At 49.5% G+C, this 16,220-nt stretch overlaps 1 protein-coding gene across 7 annotated transcripts in view; it reads left to right on the forward strand.

Annotated features, from left to right (window-relative positions):
- Nucleotides 1-16,220, forward strand: part of NTM (neurotrimin) — a 624,942-nt gene that overhangs the window by 349,597 nt on the left and 259,125 nt on the right. The gene's annotated exons all lie outside the window — the stretch shown is intronic.

A 16,220-nucleotide genomic window follows, 5' to 3' on the forward strand; every position in this document is an offset into this window, starting at 1 on the left:
TAGATCCTCGCTGACCCTGGGCCTGGGTGTGCCTCCCCTGGGGCCTGAGGGGGCCCGGTAGGAGGGTGACCCAGTCCCTGTTCAGGAAAATGGAGGCAAACAAGTCATTAAATAGGTTAGCTTTGTCGTCTGGTGTGACAACCAGATTTCCTAGCATGCTTTGTCGTCTGGTGTGACAACCAGATTTCCTAGCATGTCTTGCAGGGGCCCCACATTACCTGGTACCTTCTTTTTGGCAGGGGTCCCACATTACCTGGTACCTTCTATGTATTTAAAAAAGGACTTCTTGTTGTCTTCGATCCAGGAAGCTAGTCCCAGTCCCATCTCCGCCTTGGCCTTCCTGACTGCCCCCCTGCATCCCCAAGCAACCTCAGTATAGTTTGGCAGTCCGAGACTTCCTCCGCCCTCGTCTTCCCCTTCCCCCAGCGAGCCTAGTTTAAAGCCCACCAGAGGAGATCCGCCAACCTAGAAGAAAACACACGCTTACCTTTAGGGGAAAGGTGGAGCCCATCCCATCTGAGCATGTCTCTTGTCATGATGTGCGGGTCGTTGTTGAGGAAGCCAAAGCCCGCCTTGAGACACCATTCCCGAAGCCACCAGTTGGTCTCTGTGATGCACGTCTCATGCCGTCTTCCACGTCCGCTCACTGGTAGGACAGAAGAGAAAACCAGCTGTGCCCCTATCTCCTTCAGCACGCCCCACAGAGCGTGGTAGTCCGCCATTAGGCAATCAGGGCTTCTCTTGGCCACGTCATTAGTTCCCACATGGATTAGGACCATGGGGTAGTAATCGGTGGGCTGGATCACAGCCTGGATCATCCCCGTCATTTACTTCAAAGGTGGGATGGCAAGGAGGAAGTTTAATTATGCTTCTTTCCTGTTAAGATGTTTCATATGTCACAGGATGATGGAAAGGTTCTCCTGGGCAAGAAATTTCTGTTGGGTTGAGACTGCTCTGAAAGTATGCAAATTTGGCTCGAAACAAAAGGCTGGAGCAGTGGTGTTCGCTTCCAGGTCTCAGAGTACTGAATTTTTCTTCCTTCTTGTAAAATTATGAAGCTTTCATTTCAAAATGGCTAACTGCAGTATCTTCCATGTTTCAGTTGGTGTAATAAAAGATATCATCTCTACCATACTGACTGCTTGTACTTTTAGACCAACACAGCTACAAGCTTTATCTCTGAAGAATGCAAGGCACTTGGCAGGTTTTCCACTCCCCCACTACTCTTTTTTTATATACAGACACACGTGCTAATATATGAACATGCATATAATTTAACATGTGTATTCATGCACACGCTCATAATGCAGTGTGCATTTGGGCAAAAAGTGTCGCATTTCCCCGCTAGGGCATGCGTGTTATGTCAGCTGCACGGTGCACAGGTCTCACCTGGCACTACTGGCACAAAGCATGCTCCCATTGCCTCGGTAGTGTGAGTTGAAAACATGAGTTTTGTGTGTTTCTAGGCATTGAATCAGGTGTCCTGTAACTCTGTGGTTTTCAGTCTCTTCTATGCTGCGACTTCTGGTAACGACGGAAAACAGGGTCCTTCCTTCCTTCCGTCCCTCCCAGAAGTCCCAACTTCCTCCTCGCTCGCACATACAGACCTTCCTACCAAGCTAGAGGAGAAGGGAATGTGGCTGTAGCATCAGGAGACTGAGTCATGACTTGAGCCAATCAAGAAACACTTATTCTTCCTACAAAAAATAATGATGAAACAGTTTTCATAAAAAAAATTCTTCAAAAATTGTCATGGCGTTGAAAACGTTTGTCCCAAATAAGACCTGAGGAAGGGTCCTGAAAGCCTGGTTAACTCTCTCCCATGGAATAGGTCAATATAAAATATCCCCCATAAAACCCCTTGCCTCTCACAGTTGTTCCCTCTAATGAACTTTTCTGGCCTAACTCAAAGGCTGTGTTGGCTGACATTCTTTGGGTTTTTTCACCTGTACTTTTCAATTGTTGAAACCCAACAAAAAAAGTTTAACCTTTAGCATTTTCATATTTATTAACAAAATCTGAAAAATGTCCTTAAAATGGAACTTCCCGGTGATGAGAACAAGAATTTCACCCAGGAGATATTTGGAGGGCTTTCCAGTTTATTTGTCTAAGGGCTTTTGAGTCATAGCAGTCACTGCATGTGTCTAGGGTCTGAAGGAAGTTCTCCCCTAGGAGAGATGGGCAAGGATTCAGGAGAGGGGGAGGAGGTTGCCTTTGTTTTTAGCACAGAGTCATGGTCCTTTTTCTAGGATCTTCTGAGCGTATAGTAACCAGATCAGTGACATATCTCTTATCTGTACAGTATTCTTGATGTTTTGGTGATTGATTGTGCCTTGTAGCTAGGGCCATGAGCTTGGTGTGGTAGTTTGGAGGCTTGCTTTGGTTAACAACTGTGTATGAATACAGGGAACTGGACTTTATGGTTCAAGGAAGACCCTTCCAGTCCTATATTTCTGCACACAAACCTTGTACTTACTGGGAGATGGATATTGTTAAATCATTAGGTGGGGTGCATTAATTCTTTATGAAGATGCTAGCATTGGTGTAGCTAGTTCCCACACTTTGTAAAACCAGTGTACTCCTACACTCTGTTCTGACAATACAAAATCATGTATAGACTAGCCCGGGGTATCTAGCGCCAGGGGCCCAGAGGTCACTGAATCATGGGGTTGAAGATCCCACACAGGGATCCCCTTGTCCAACTATCAGGCTTCTGCTGTAGCTGTGTGATCTTGCTCATTTTCTTGCTTGGTCCTTGCTGTGTTTTTTCTGCTTCCTGCATGACTGGGGGAGAGGTGGGATGCATGTGAACAGTATGCTCCTGCCTCCACTATTTTGGATCTGAGCTGTCAGATGTGAGGGGTGGCCTGGGAGAGTCTCAGTCTCTACTTCCTCACCCATCATAACTCCGGCTGCTTGTTGCTACTCCTGCTGACTCCTGTGTTATCCTGCCCTGTATTTCCAAGGCTGTTACCGTTCCTGTGGGCTGGTGACATGCATGCGTGAAGTGCTGTTATGGTTCTCCAAGGCCCTCGTGGGGCTCTTGAAACATCACTATAGCAGGCTGAAACCTTTTCAAGAGAGAAGTTTTCCACCTGAGGATACAGTTCTACTGACATCCATGTTTGCAGAAATCTGCTTACTGTTGCCAGAAATATGTCTATATTAGTGGTTCATCAGACCAAGGGAAGGGATCCATGGGCTGCACCACCTGCCTTCAATCCACAAGAAATGGTTCAGTTCGACCATGGTCTGTTGGCCTAGCATTTTGGAAGCCCCTAGTCTTAAACATTTTGTTTAAACCTTTCTCATTTTGCTTTGCTTGCTTCCTTCTTATATTACAATATTGAGGATGCTCTATTTAATACTGTCCATAATTGCATTGCTGAAGCAAAATGTTTTGAAGTTTCCAAGTGTAATTTTTTTCAAGGATCTCTCTTGTGTGGGGCATCTTGAAACATGAACACAGTGCAGAAGAGCAGAATTTCCCATGGACTGGCAATTCTTTTGCATCACAGTCGTTCCATCATATCTGATTGTATCCCTGGCTGCATCCCTTTGAGCAGACCCAAAATTGGCATCCCTGCCGCTGCCTTTCTTTGTAATTCTAATCTAACGGGTACCTGCCTCACATACCTGCACATACTGCCTCGCATGCACCCATTTACAAAGCTTTCTTTCCCTAATAGGTACTAAATGCACCCCAATTATCAGCTTCATCTCATTTTGCATAGCTTTGGTGCCACTGCATGTGGTCCATTAACTTACCACACAGGCCCAGAGGGGGAATGGCTCTCTCTGAGCTATTCCTCAACCGTGGGATTTGGCACCAGTGCCTCTAAGTGATGGCCCCCAGCAGGCAGGGATGCTGCACCAGCTCGGTCTCCTGAAATTCCCCTTGTGGGCCAGCACTCCTTGCGAGCGAGCATCTGAGGCTGCCCAGCTGTCCTCAGCTTTCAAATCACCTCAAGTAGCATGAGCAGCACACTGGGTGAGAGACGAGGCACATGAAGTAAAAGGGGGGATGGGGGAAGGGTTATAGCATGACAAATTGTTCCTGAAGGTGTTGGCCCTTCTTTCTCCTGCTTCCACATGCAGACACGGTCTGTGTGATCAGGATTGTGCATACTTCTCTCTTGTTTGCATTTGCTTCCTCTCGTGCTCGCTTTGGGCAAGCCACCTCCCGCTGGCTGCAGGTGCTGTGCCTGGCAGGGCTGGCCGGCCCCCTTCCAGCCATGCGCCTGCTTCGCCAACTCTCGGCTCCACAGCAGGAGTAACGTGGCTGTCAGACAGATACATGGCAATGCATCCCTCCCTACTCAGAACAGCTGGGCAGGGGGTCTGGGTGCAAAGCCTGGCATTGGCCCTCCCCTAGGCATGCTGGTCAGCCCCTGGTGAGAGGTAGCAGCAGGAGCGTGCCTGAGAAGGGGCCGTTTTGGCTTGACTTTATGCTCGGAGCTGTGTCTGCGACAGAGCTGAGCCTCCATGCCAGCAGGTTTCACCGGCTGCAGGAGCCCATTGGCCGGACTCTGCTAAGGTGACACAGTACAGGAGTTCCCGGCATGCTCAGGCCTCCATTCCCACTGCAGCGAGCAGCAGATCGATCCAGGGCTAATAAAAGCTGATTGGAAATTGCTAATAGGAGCTCAATAGGGGAGCCACTCCTCCAAAAGCCAGAGCAAGTATGGATTTTCTTGTGTCAGGGCTTGTAAACACCTCCGGCGTTCTCGTGGGAGCTGCTGGCGCTCACCTCCTCCCCGTGCCCTCTGCCTTGGCCTTATCGCTCGTGTGCATCCTTAATACAAGCCCAGTCATGTCAATTAGCCGGATTAATTAGCTTGCCTCTTTCAAAGTCACACTGCTTTGTGTGGCTGCAAATCTTGGCTCAAGAAGGCAGTCTGGATGCTTGTTGCTTGACGCAGTTATGCGCATATGCAAGTAGGTGCAGGGTGGGGCGTGAATGGAAGTAGGGTTACAATGAGTGGATACACTCTGCTCTCACCAGTCTCTGAACTGTGTGACCAATGACCAGACCAGCGGGTCTCAACCTTTTTAGGCATCTCCCAGTACACTTGAGGTCCCCCTGGGAAAATGCAAGCTCTTGCTTTTCACTTCCTTTTTGGCTGCAGAAAAAAATACCAGAGCAATTCTCCTGTTACAGGGAACTTGGCAAGATCACAACAGGGCAGAATGTGTTTAACACTCTGGATTCTTATTTGACGCCTCTGCATTTATTGTGTGAAACATGTTTGCACACCAAACGGTACTAACATTGCATGGGCACTCTGGAAAGGATCTCAAGGCACTCCAGGGTACCATGGCACCCTGGTTAGGAATCACTGGGCTAGATGATCTTTGTGATGGTATGGAGAGGAGATGCGCTGCTGTAGAAAGAATTGTGACTTTAAGCGTGTGTGCACCCGGGGGCTGTGGACTGTCTCTTTAGAACAAGAAGCCTCCAAACTCCTTCTGTTGAGTTTAGAGTTTCTCTTGCTAACAGTCCACATCATGCAGGCTTTATTTATGGACCTGAGTGTGTCTAGCTCTCCTCCCTTCTGTTGCTTCATCCAAGTTTATGCAGTCCCAGCTCCGCATTGTTTCTTTCTTGCTAATAGATCATCACTGACAAACGTACTCCTCCAGCCTCCATTCTGGAACTTGTGCCCCTCCAGTCCTTCATGCTGGTGCTGTTGGGGGATGATGTATGAGACCCAAGTCAGCTTGATTCATGCGAATTGTGCTCACCTTTCCAGAACAAACTGTCACCAGTATAAAACACATCCTTGTTTGAATACCTCCAGAGGCTGGGAGATGAGTGGAGGCACTGGCTAGATCCTCTTCCTTACACCTCCTAGGAAAGAGGAGTTTTTGAGGAAGACTGATTGTAAATCACGGGATAGCTGTACAAACAATAAATGTAATCATTGGAGCAATATCCAGGTGCTTGAGCTGAGATCAGGTCTTGCTGCAATAGGGCTGCCCCGATGCATGGACAGAGACAGCCCCTGCCCTTGCCCCAAAGACCTGATCTGAGTGAACACGAGAGATGAGGAGTGGGGCAGGGAGCAGAGCACTGGGGAAGGGGTGCCCAAGGTCCCACAGGAGATCAGTGGCAGAGGGCCAAAGACAATCCAGGAGGCAGGGAGACTCTTTGTTGACAGTCAGCTTCTCTTCATATCAGCAGACAAGCAAGGGCTTATGATATAGCCCATAGAAATCAGGGTTTGCCATATCCAGTTGGGTGACCTCATCCCTGGCCCAGTTGAGGCCATGCATTGTACTGGCCAGTGCTTTGCCCATCCTCATCTGCAGCCTCTCCGGTACTTGCTCACGCTCACTGCAGCCAGGCAAATCCCTGGTGCAAACAGAGACCCCAACAAGACGTTTGTGGCACTGGCCAGTTGTTTTCCGCCTGATGCTTGTATGAGTGCAGCACCCCATCTCTCTCACTGAAACGCAGGCCTGAGCTGTCTGCTGGGAAGCCCTGAACCTGTGGCTGTAGTGGTTACACATTCAGCCCTGAAGCTTTGCTTCCAAGCCGGGGCCAAATCTCTCCAGGGTGGCCTCCCTCATAGTATCGTAACGTCGCATTACTTCAGCTCCTGGCAGCAGCCAACATGTGCTTACGACACTGCAGAAAGGATCGTTAATGGGGGGAAAAGTTAACCACATTTATTGAACTGTAAAAAAGGTTGTTTTTATATCCCTTTATTGGAATATAAAGACAGCTTTTATAACCTTTTAACGGGACATAAAAGCAGCTTGGAGACTGGAAATCTCTCTCTAATTTAAGGCAGAGAGAGCGAGCGAGCGAGCATCTGCCATGTGCTGGGGTCAGAAGCAATCAGGCTGGTTCTGCACAGGGCAGTCCCAGGACGGGTTTGCTCCATATTTGCACCTGCAGTGGGCTCAGATCCAAACCAAGTGGGGTGCGTGTCCATATCTGACATTAGCAGCCTGGGCCCATCTCTGGCCTTGGGTATCTGTTTCTTTTTCTGTAACAGGGGAGCCAGTTTCTTGGCCATCTACTCAGAGGAGGAAGTGTCTTGTCTGATTATCTAACCGTGGCTGCCACGGTTCCCCTGCTTTACCTGTGGCAGGTTAGGGTGTTATGTCTATGTTGTGTCAGGGTTGACAGTATCCATGCAGAGTTTTGATTATGGTTTATATGGGATGGTTTGGATAGGGATGATCCTGCCTCAGGCAGGGGGTTGGACTAGATGACCTCTGGAGTCCCCTTCCATATCGTACTCTATGATTCTCTCTCCTTTAATTTTCTCTTCTGCTTTCTTTGAATAAAAACCTCTTTGGCTTGGATCCTGCTTTTGCAAAGGACTCAGGTTGTCTGAAGAGGGAAAGCTTTGTGAAGGCTAAGCTGTTCCACCCTGAGGCCCGGTCGCCCTGCAGTGAGACCACAGAGAAGTACCAGAAGCTGGGATCACCCTCTTTTACATGCAAATGTTTAAGCCCAGGCTTCACCTGAGTCTACAAAGCAATATGAATGGCTGGTTGCAGCATGCATTAGCCTGCCTGTGCTACTATGGGTAACAGGAACAGAGAAGACATAGTCATATGGGCTTTCCATATGGCAGTGGTCAGTGGCCCTTTCCAGGGCCCCTGGGCCAGTGCTCTGGTTGCTAGCATGTGCTAAACCCTATGTAGCTGTCTTCGCCACTAGCTAGAGGAAGCTAACACAGGCAGACTGGTACTTGCTGTACTTGCCCTTTGGCACTGCTGTGTAGAGTCAGCCCATAATGCTGAGGGCCTGTTATGCAAGGCATTATTCATTTGCACAAGGTCATCGGGTTTTCCACTCAGGGACTATCCAGTCAACTAGAAGAGCTCAAGACTGGGAGAAAAAAAGAAGTGTTACCCCTCTCAGAGGCTGAGCTGAGCACGGGAATGAATTGACTTGGCCAAGTCATACAAGGAGTTGGTAGCACAACTGGGAAATTAATTCGGATATTCTAGCCCCAGGCCGGTGCCGTAACCAGAGGCTGTTTTTCCTACTCTGGGGGCTGCTCCCCTGGAACAAGCTAAGCATATGTAGAATTGCTTGCAGAATGGGGTCCTTAGCTTCCACTTGTGGCGTTTCCTCCTGGAGTTGTGGGCTCAGGCTAATCAAGTAGGTCGATCAGGTGGAAGGCACCAGCTGCACATGATTCCTGCGATATGCTCATAGTCAGGAGAGAGTTTCTTCTGCCTTTTGTCAGTGCCACCGGATGGCAGGCAGAAAATGTTACAGCTACAGCCAATTAGAGTCTGACCAGGCCTGTGCTGGACTGAAATGCTGATTAGAGCCCTCTTGCCTGGCAAAATGGAGATTTATTTTTTCGATGCGTCGGGCAGGGTGATGCTGCTTTTCCCTGCCATGGCTCTGGATACAGCCGTTGGTCATATGTAATAATGAAAGAACGGAAATGCCTGAACAGTTCTTTCTAACCACATCTTGCTATGTGCGTGCTGCGGGGAGCGCTCTGTCCTGCCCTTTCTCCTGATAATGAACGCTTCAAATGTGGCTTGTTCGTGATCCTCTGCTACCCTCTCTCCTGGGCACCAAATCATGAACCTCCCTTGGGTCTGGTGAATGATCATACGCTAGAAGAGGGCAGCCGCTTCTCCTTTTGTGCCATGGCAGGGGGGGAGGCCTTGCTCTCGGCACAGATTTTTCATCATTACAGGGAAGAAATGCCACCGCAATGACAGGCATTAATGCAGTTCATGCCCGGAGAAAGCCTGCTTCCTTCTATCAGGTTTGTCATTCAGTGGCAAGGGCAGTGTCATTTCTGGCCCTGGTGAGGAGGTGTTTGAGGCTTGTGTTGCTTTTTACCTGCAAAGGGGGATCCTCTAGAGCAGTGGTTTTCAACCTCTTTTCATTTGCAGACCCCTAAAACATTTTGAGTGGAGGTGAAGACCCTTTTAGAAATTTCAAGTGGAGGTGCAGAGCCCTCTGAATTGTAAGTGTGGGTATTCACATACTTTTGATTGATCATAGTCACCTTTCGTGGACTCCTTAGACATAGTCTGTGGACCCCCAGGGGTCCACGGGCTACAAGTTGAAAACCACTGCTCAAGAGGCTCTGGGCTAAGGTGTCGTTTGGAAAAAAACAGCTGAAGAAAAGGCTGTTTCTGTGAGCTGGGCTACCCATCTCCCACTGACCTGAGTACAGCTGAATCCGTGGAACAGGGAAGAAAATGAGCGAAAGGGGATGGATCTTGGCGGGATCCAGTTACCAAGGCTCTGATCCCACAAAGAGCTCTACTTGTGCAAACCACGGAGGGTGCCTGCAGACGCAGACATCTGAACGCCGCAGGGCGACCGGCCCAGCTCGCAGAGCAAGCGTGACTCGGTGCCTGGCTGACGTCAGCGTTCTCGGCTTGAGCCCGTCTCAAGCTGCGAAGTTTGCCGAGTTGTTCCACACAGGGCTGCACTTTCCAGCACCCCTCAACCTCCTTTTATTTGCTTATCCCACTAAATATTCATCAGTAACATTTAAGACAAAGGAAAGCGATAATTACAAGGGGAGAGTTTTTTCGAGATATTAAAGGTTAACAGAATTCTTGGCATTTGTGCCTTGTCAATTTCCATGTAATTATGCTCGATTCCCAGAATTCAGAGGCAACTGTGCCTGTTAACGCTCAAAGATGGTACCCCGGGAATTTAATTTACGAGATCGCTTCTCAAAACCGTCCGATTCAAACCAAGCATCCTGCTTAATGGCAGAGTTATTATTAATATTATTCTTGGACGAGGCATGCTGGAAGGCAAGGAGGCTGGCGGCGAAACTGCGGTGGGTTCTTTAAGGCAGCAGAGAGCCCTGCTTTTGTTGCTTGAAGGTTAGCAAAGGAGGAAGCTCGCTCAGATCTAGGGGCTCGATTTGGAAAGGGTGCCAAGGCCTTTTCTGGCGTGAACTCATTTGGAGTCTGAAACAAGAGCCCAGACCTGACCAGCTCTTTGAGGCAGTTTGCTCCAGCTCCAGCCTGAGAAGCTGGTTATGGGCAAGCGGGCTTGGATGGGAGAGGCTGATTTTTCAAAACCACAGAGCACCCGTTGTTTTCCATCGGTGCCCATGGGATCTGCTGAGTGGACAAAAAAAGGCAAGGGAGGAGGTTGGGAGCCCAAACTTAAACCCCTGGATTGAAAATCTTGGCCTTCACTGAAGTGTGAAGTCGCGCCCTGGCTCTTCTTCCAGCTGCTTTCCACAAAGCAGCAGAGAGCTGTTTGGTGTAGCAGCCTGGAGATTGCCATGGCAGGCAGGGGCTGAAGTGTCCCAGGTACAGCAGGATTTGTGCAATGGATTGTCCCCTGAATTGTGGGGTGCTTAGCTCCAGCCTCAAATGTTCTGGGCCAAGCACCTCTCCAGTCCTGCTTGACCCTTCACAGCTGTGCCAGGATATGGCCAGGGCATGCACAAGAGCAGGGGAAAGTGCATTGTTTGTTGTATTGGACTAGAGATTCCCCCCGGGCGCTTGGGCTTGGTACAGTGTAAGCTGGGTCTTCAAGGAAGATGTGGAGTCCTACGTACCTCTGACTGGTTTCAGGCTCAGTCCAGGTGTAGTACAATAGGAGCATGTGATGGAGGAGTAGAAAAGCAGCCTGAGCACTCGGGGAAGAGGTCCAAAGGGGTAGGTGGCTTGTGTGAGCTGCTCCATATGGAGTCTTGCTATCATTCCCCAGCAAAGGGCCTGCAAAGTGTGAACCTGCAGGACTCAGTGTTTAGATATTTATGTGAAAAAAAGAGACCTTGAAGCAGGGGGGGGTTAGTAAGAAAACACTGGCACCAGGGGGAGTGATTACCTGGAGAAGGAGGGAAAGGGAAGCATCTGAAGTCAGGCTGGGTAAGCCACTGCTACGGGCGCTCCAGAGATGAGTGTAATGCAGAGACATTTGCTACCCCAGAGAATTAATTACATTAGCATAAGAGTGATATTGCAGCTGTGATGGTCCAGGAATGATGCAAAAGGCAAGGATTTCTTAGGGTGATATTTTTTTTTATTGGACCAATTGCATAGCTGGGATAGAGTTAGGCTCAGTTTTTCTGAACTCGTGTTGCATATATATGGAGTCAATGTGTGCTAGCTAGAGGGTTGCAGATGATGAGTCCCCTTGGGAAGATGTCATATTTCTTGTATAGGCTTAGGAAGATGTTGCTGGGGTTGACTTTGCAGTTGGTCCAAGAAAAGATACCACCCTAAGAAATCCTTGCCAAACATAAGAGAATTTCCAAAAGGGAAGCCTGTCAGAAATGCTCACATTAAGCAAACTTCTGCTAAACTCTCAAATACTGTGGGTGAAGAGGCAACCTGTGCTTTATTTTAGCCTCTTCAGCTTTTTTTTCTCTCTTCTCCTGCCATTCCTGTAATGCAGAATGGATTGAGCTGTAGAGCACTGAATTAATGTTATATGCTGACAAAATGCTATTCGATGGCTTATGGCCTGATTGTATCTGATGTCATCAGCTGGTCCTGGCACCTGCCTCACCCCGATGGAAAGCAGCTCAGGAGTGTGCAGAATGCCTCCTTAAGCGCTAATGCCCATGGTAAGTTCACAACAATGCGACAAGAAACAGATTTCTATAAAAACAATATTGATTTGCGCCAGCGACAGCAGAGATCAATTCTGTTTAATAACTTCCACTGTGCCAGTGCAGCTCAGGATTTCCAAGATTATTCTTTGACTCCCTGCATACATATTTAACATGAAAGGGGCATGTGCAGTTGTAGCCATGTATAAATAACTTTGTGTGCATGTTTGCTGCGTATGAGCATATGAGGAAAAGGGATATTTTGGTACCTTGATTCCACCCTGTGTAGCTGGGGGATGCTCAGAATAAGTCTGGAGGCAAAGGGTCCCTTCAAAGACAACGATATACTGTATCTCCATCTCTCACCCCAGGCAAATGCCCAAGAATTGCCTAACGACGCAAGTCTAAGGCGCCTAAAGGTTGCTGCAGTCCATCCCAGTGTAAACTGGGATTCTGGCAGGTGATGACTGCCGAAGCACTTGGGTATAGTCTAGGAGATGGGGTGATGGCTGCCTGAGTCTCACAGGGAAGGGGGATTCTTTCATTGACCTCCCTAGCCAGCTTTGACCGGCGTGGGACTGTCTGGCTCCTCTGGGGCCAGTCCTGGAGCTGTTACACTCACACCCACAGGAGGAGCCCAGCTGGCTCCAGTCCCCTTGTTCTGTGCATGAAAAAGCTGCCAAGCTCAAGCTCTTAAGTCCCCTTCCAAACCAGCTCGTGGGCTGCAGAAGGTTAACTTGAACTTAAAGACTAAGACACAGAAAGCAGAGACAGCGAGCTGAGCCCGAGCCCACTAGACTTTTAAAGGGCAAATGAAATGTTCTTGTTATGGCAAGAAGCCTGGCGTAAAGTGCAGGGAGGAAAGGGACTGGAGCAGCACAGCCCCTGCTTGGCAGCAGGGGAAAGCTCCCAAATGTGCAGTTAATTTAAATTTAATAAGACAGTTACTGTAAGTTTAGATAAATGCCAGTTAAAGACTAACTGTGCCCTGACGGGAGGGGAGGAATGGGGGGGGACTGAGCACAGTGTTTTTTGAATGCGATAAATATATTGCTAATAATCATCGCTTATCTTCCAACGCAGCAGCAGCTGCTGCTGCTGCCCCTTCGTTTAAATCAAATGGTTATTTGAGGTGGTTCCCAGGGAGCACTGCCCAGGCGTGAGCAGTGGGCACCCTGGAGTGGGGAGCCAGGCAGAGAGAAAGGGTGCTGGGAAAAGAGTTGCTTTTAGGGGCCAGGCTGGGAGGGGAAGTTGTACTCTGTTGGAAAACCCAGGTGTGCAAGGGCAAGTCACCAGGGTGTGGGTAGAGGGGGCTGGAGGGTTTGTGAGATCTCTGACACTGGGGGAAATTGCCACAGAGCATCATCTCTGTTCCTGAACTCAACTCGAGGCTCCAAAACGCCGCCCACCGCATAACATGAACTCTTCTTTCCTAACTGGGCCTGCTGTCTGAAATGGAAAAAAACTAGGCAGTATGGGTTGTGTTGGAAGGATCAGTCTCCTTTGGGTCTTCAGTGAATCCTTCTTTTATTTCAGACTGTTGGGCCTGGTACGTACCAGTCAAAGCGCGCATTGACTTTGTGCAGGTTTCACGCATGTATTGTCTGGGAGACTGTGCACTGTTTTTAACCCTATGCTTTGCTGCGTGTAGTGTTTCACACAATAGCATGAAAGGGATTGGTAAAACCAGGTTTGCTTGTGAAGGAGTTCTCTGCATGGCTGTTGGGGGTAGATTTTACACAAATTAAGTCTCAGGAGAAATTTGCCAGTTTCAGATTCAAAGTATTTATCCATCTTCGAGATTTATACTGTGACTCACTGGCTCCTTCTACATAAAATACTTTGTGAACTAAAACAAAATATTGCTCATCTAGCAGTGAACAGGGTATTTCTGTGACTCTCTTAAAGGCATAGTCAACTTCAAAATTTACCAGTATTTTTTTGCTGATGAACTGGGTTTTGGAAATGCAGTTCCTCCCTATTGGCAGGTATCAGTTTCCTGTGTGATGCATTGTGCCTCTGTGTGTTTGTGTTTATGAGCTTGTATACATCTGTGTCCTCCCACACATGTCCACAAGTAAACTATACATGAGAGCAGTGCCAGATGTTTGCCATCGCACTGAAAGACTGAGATTCACCTGGCCTCGGCTGACAGGCAGATCTTAGCTGCAAATTGATGGGGGAGTCATAGCTTCACATTTTGCAGCTGGATCCAGATCTCAAGTTTCAGGTCAGTTCAGATCGTGAGATTTTTGCTCAGACTTCTTTTGAGTTGATTTTTTTTTTTTTTAAAGAAAACAACTCCCAAACCTGAAAGTGAGGCTGCCTGCGTCAGGAGGCTCACGAGTTTTTCAGTAGATCTAAGGGGCGTTTGCTTGACAATCGGTGAAACTTGACAGTTTTGCTGTGACTGGGTTTTGCTGCAAGTTTAGGGGATTTGTTTGCTGAAAATGTGCTTGCATGGCAGTCACAGCTGGGCAGCGGAGGGGCCTTGTGATCTAGAGATAGAAGGATGCTTACTTGAGTCTCCCTAATCTGACACTGCTGAGTTTTGTGCTGTGGCTCTGCCCAGTTGCTTCCCCTCTCCTCCTGAGTTTTCCCTCGTCAGTCTGTCCGCTCTGCCTTTGAAAGAGGAGTGACTATCAACTCAAAATCATGTTGCTTTGCTGACATGTTCAGGATTTTAGCTGCTTCTCTGCACTCCAGGTCCCTCTCCTCTCCTCTGCCCTCACCCTTTTTCACATGGCTATACCTTTCTCCATACTCTCCTGGAAGTATGGAGAGTATGATCCCCAGAACTGGGGGGTATCATTATTTCCTCTTCTTCCCCTTTCATGGCTTCATCTGTTACACCCGCCTTTTTGCCCAGTGTCGCCTTCATTTCCATTCCAGTTATGGTGATCCTTAAATCTGTGTCGAACTCTTGTTGTCAGCCTTCTGCCTTTGCTCCTGGAGCCTCCTTGTTTGTAGTCTCTGCCAGGAGAGGGGGGCCTTTAGCCTTGTAAGAGAGAAGGAGCGTGCTGAGGATTTTTCCTCGCTGTGTTTCCTCTCTGCCTGTTGCCGGCACAGGACTGCCGACTTTTATATGAGGAGGGAGAAAGCTGGGAGAGATCAGACAAGATGCCACATCCCCTGCTCAGACGAGGACCAGTTTGCAAGCGCTTTCCCCAGATATGCCAAAGCCTTTCTGCCGCAGTCCAAATCTGGCTAAGGAAAAAGGCTTTTTGACATCCCCAGAGGAGCCAGCTCTCCTGCTGCCGAACCTTCACAGCTGGACTCAGCTGCTGGCTCTTCCACTCCTAGAGCCACTGAATTATTTAAAGGCCCCTTGATTTGGTTTTCTCTTTGCTGTTTGTACGCATGTGTTTATTGTCTGTAGATATTTTTAAAATCCGAAGCAATTACAGCTGTCGGAGAGGAGACGAGCTGTGACAAGCTGATTTATATGTACATTGTATGTATGCAAGAGAGAGAGTCACAGGCAGGGAAACAGAGCAGGGAGTCTGGCTGGGTTTTAGTATGCACAGGCAGGGTTTGCAGGGGAAAATTACTTGGAATCATCAAAGGGCATCAACAATCTCCGAATGCTGGGCCAGATTCAACCCTGGTGTAGGGCTGCAGCAGCTCGGTAGATGCTGCTTTTGCTCCTGCCAATGACGAATTTGGCCTGTCACACTCAGGAGTTGTTTTGTCCCATCGGCTGCATGTTCCTATGCCGCTGCCCTGCGCTCGGTGGGGTTGGTCAGCTTTGTGGCAGCAGCCGATGGGTGACGGATATATGTGCTTTGGCACGTGCTGGCGTGAGCACGTTGTCTGTCTTTCCCCGGGGATTTAAGCTGCTGCCCATCACCCTGGTATCTGATCACCTTCCACATAAAACTGACTGGATTAGCAAAGTCCTCCAAATCGCTGATGGTTCCCTCATTTCAGGGTGAAATTACTGTTTGGGACAGGGAATTTGATGTTTAAGATGAAGTTAACTCACCGGTCTGGGGGAAATGGGGAGGCAGAGAGAGTATGGCAGGGAGGCTGGGCTGGGGCTATTGGAAGAGGCAACTTTCTCCACGCCGGGCACCATTGCATTTTGCCCAGCTGGCACCTAACACCGCTGCCTGTGCCCCCGCCTGCTGAATCCTTGCGGGGGAACAGCCGGCCCGCAGTCCGGAGAGAGGTGGGTCCGACGTGCCACCGCGGGGCAGAGGGACTCTTGCCTCCGGCTCTCTCCCCCTACTAATGTTCAAACCCTGCCTGGCCCCCTGGGGTGGTCGACAGCCCCTGCCACCCTGGGATTTGGCTGAGCCGAGCAGGGGCCAGGATGGGGGTCAGGGTTGGTGGGTGGAGAGGAGGGAAGGCTCCTGTTGAAGTGTTCATGGAGCGGGGCTGGGAGGGCCTGAGACTCGCCCAGTGCCACTCAGGTGGTCCCTTCCCCCCGCCCCACCGAGCTGCCCCCTCTAGACGGGCAAACGCAGCGCCCGCTTTTAGCCTTCGCCATCCGCTGCCACGTGCTGACGCTCAGCGCCCTGCCCCGACCAGGGGCAGGGGCAGGGGCAGGGGCAGGGGCTGTTTCCGCGCTCCTGCCTGGGCCCTTCAGCCCCTTCTGACACGCTGTGTGTGTCCACCCTCTCCCCCGCCCCGGAGCGCCACGGCTTGTGCCGGCAGGGCTGTGCTGAGCGGTCCCCTGCTCCGTGCCTCAGT

Source organism: Crocodylus porosus, unplaced genomic scaffold, assembly GCF_001723895.1.
Source record: "Crocodylus porosus isolate Cpor-Errol unplaced genomic scaffold, CroPor_comp1, whole genome shotgun sequence".
Lineage (NCBI taxonomy): Eukaryota > Metazoa > Chordata > Crocodylia > Crocodylidae > Crocodylus > Crocodylus porosus.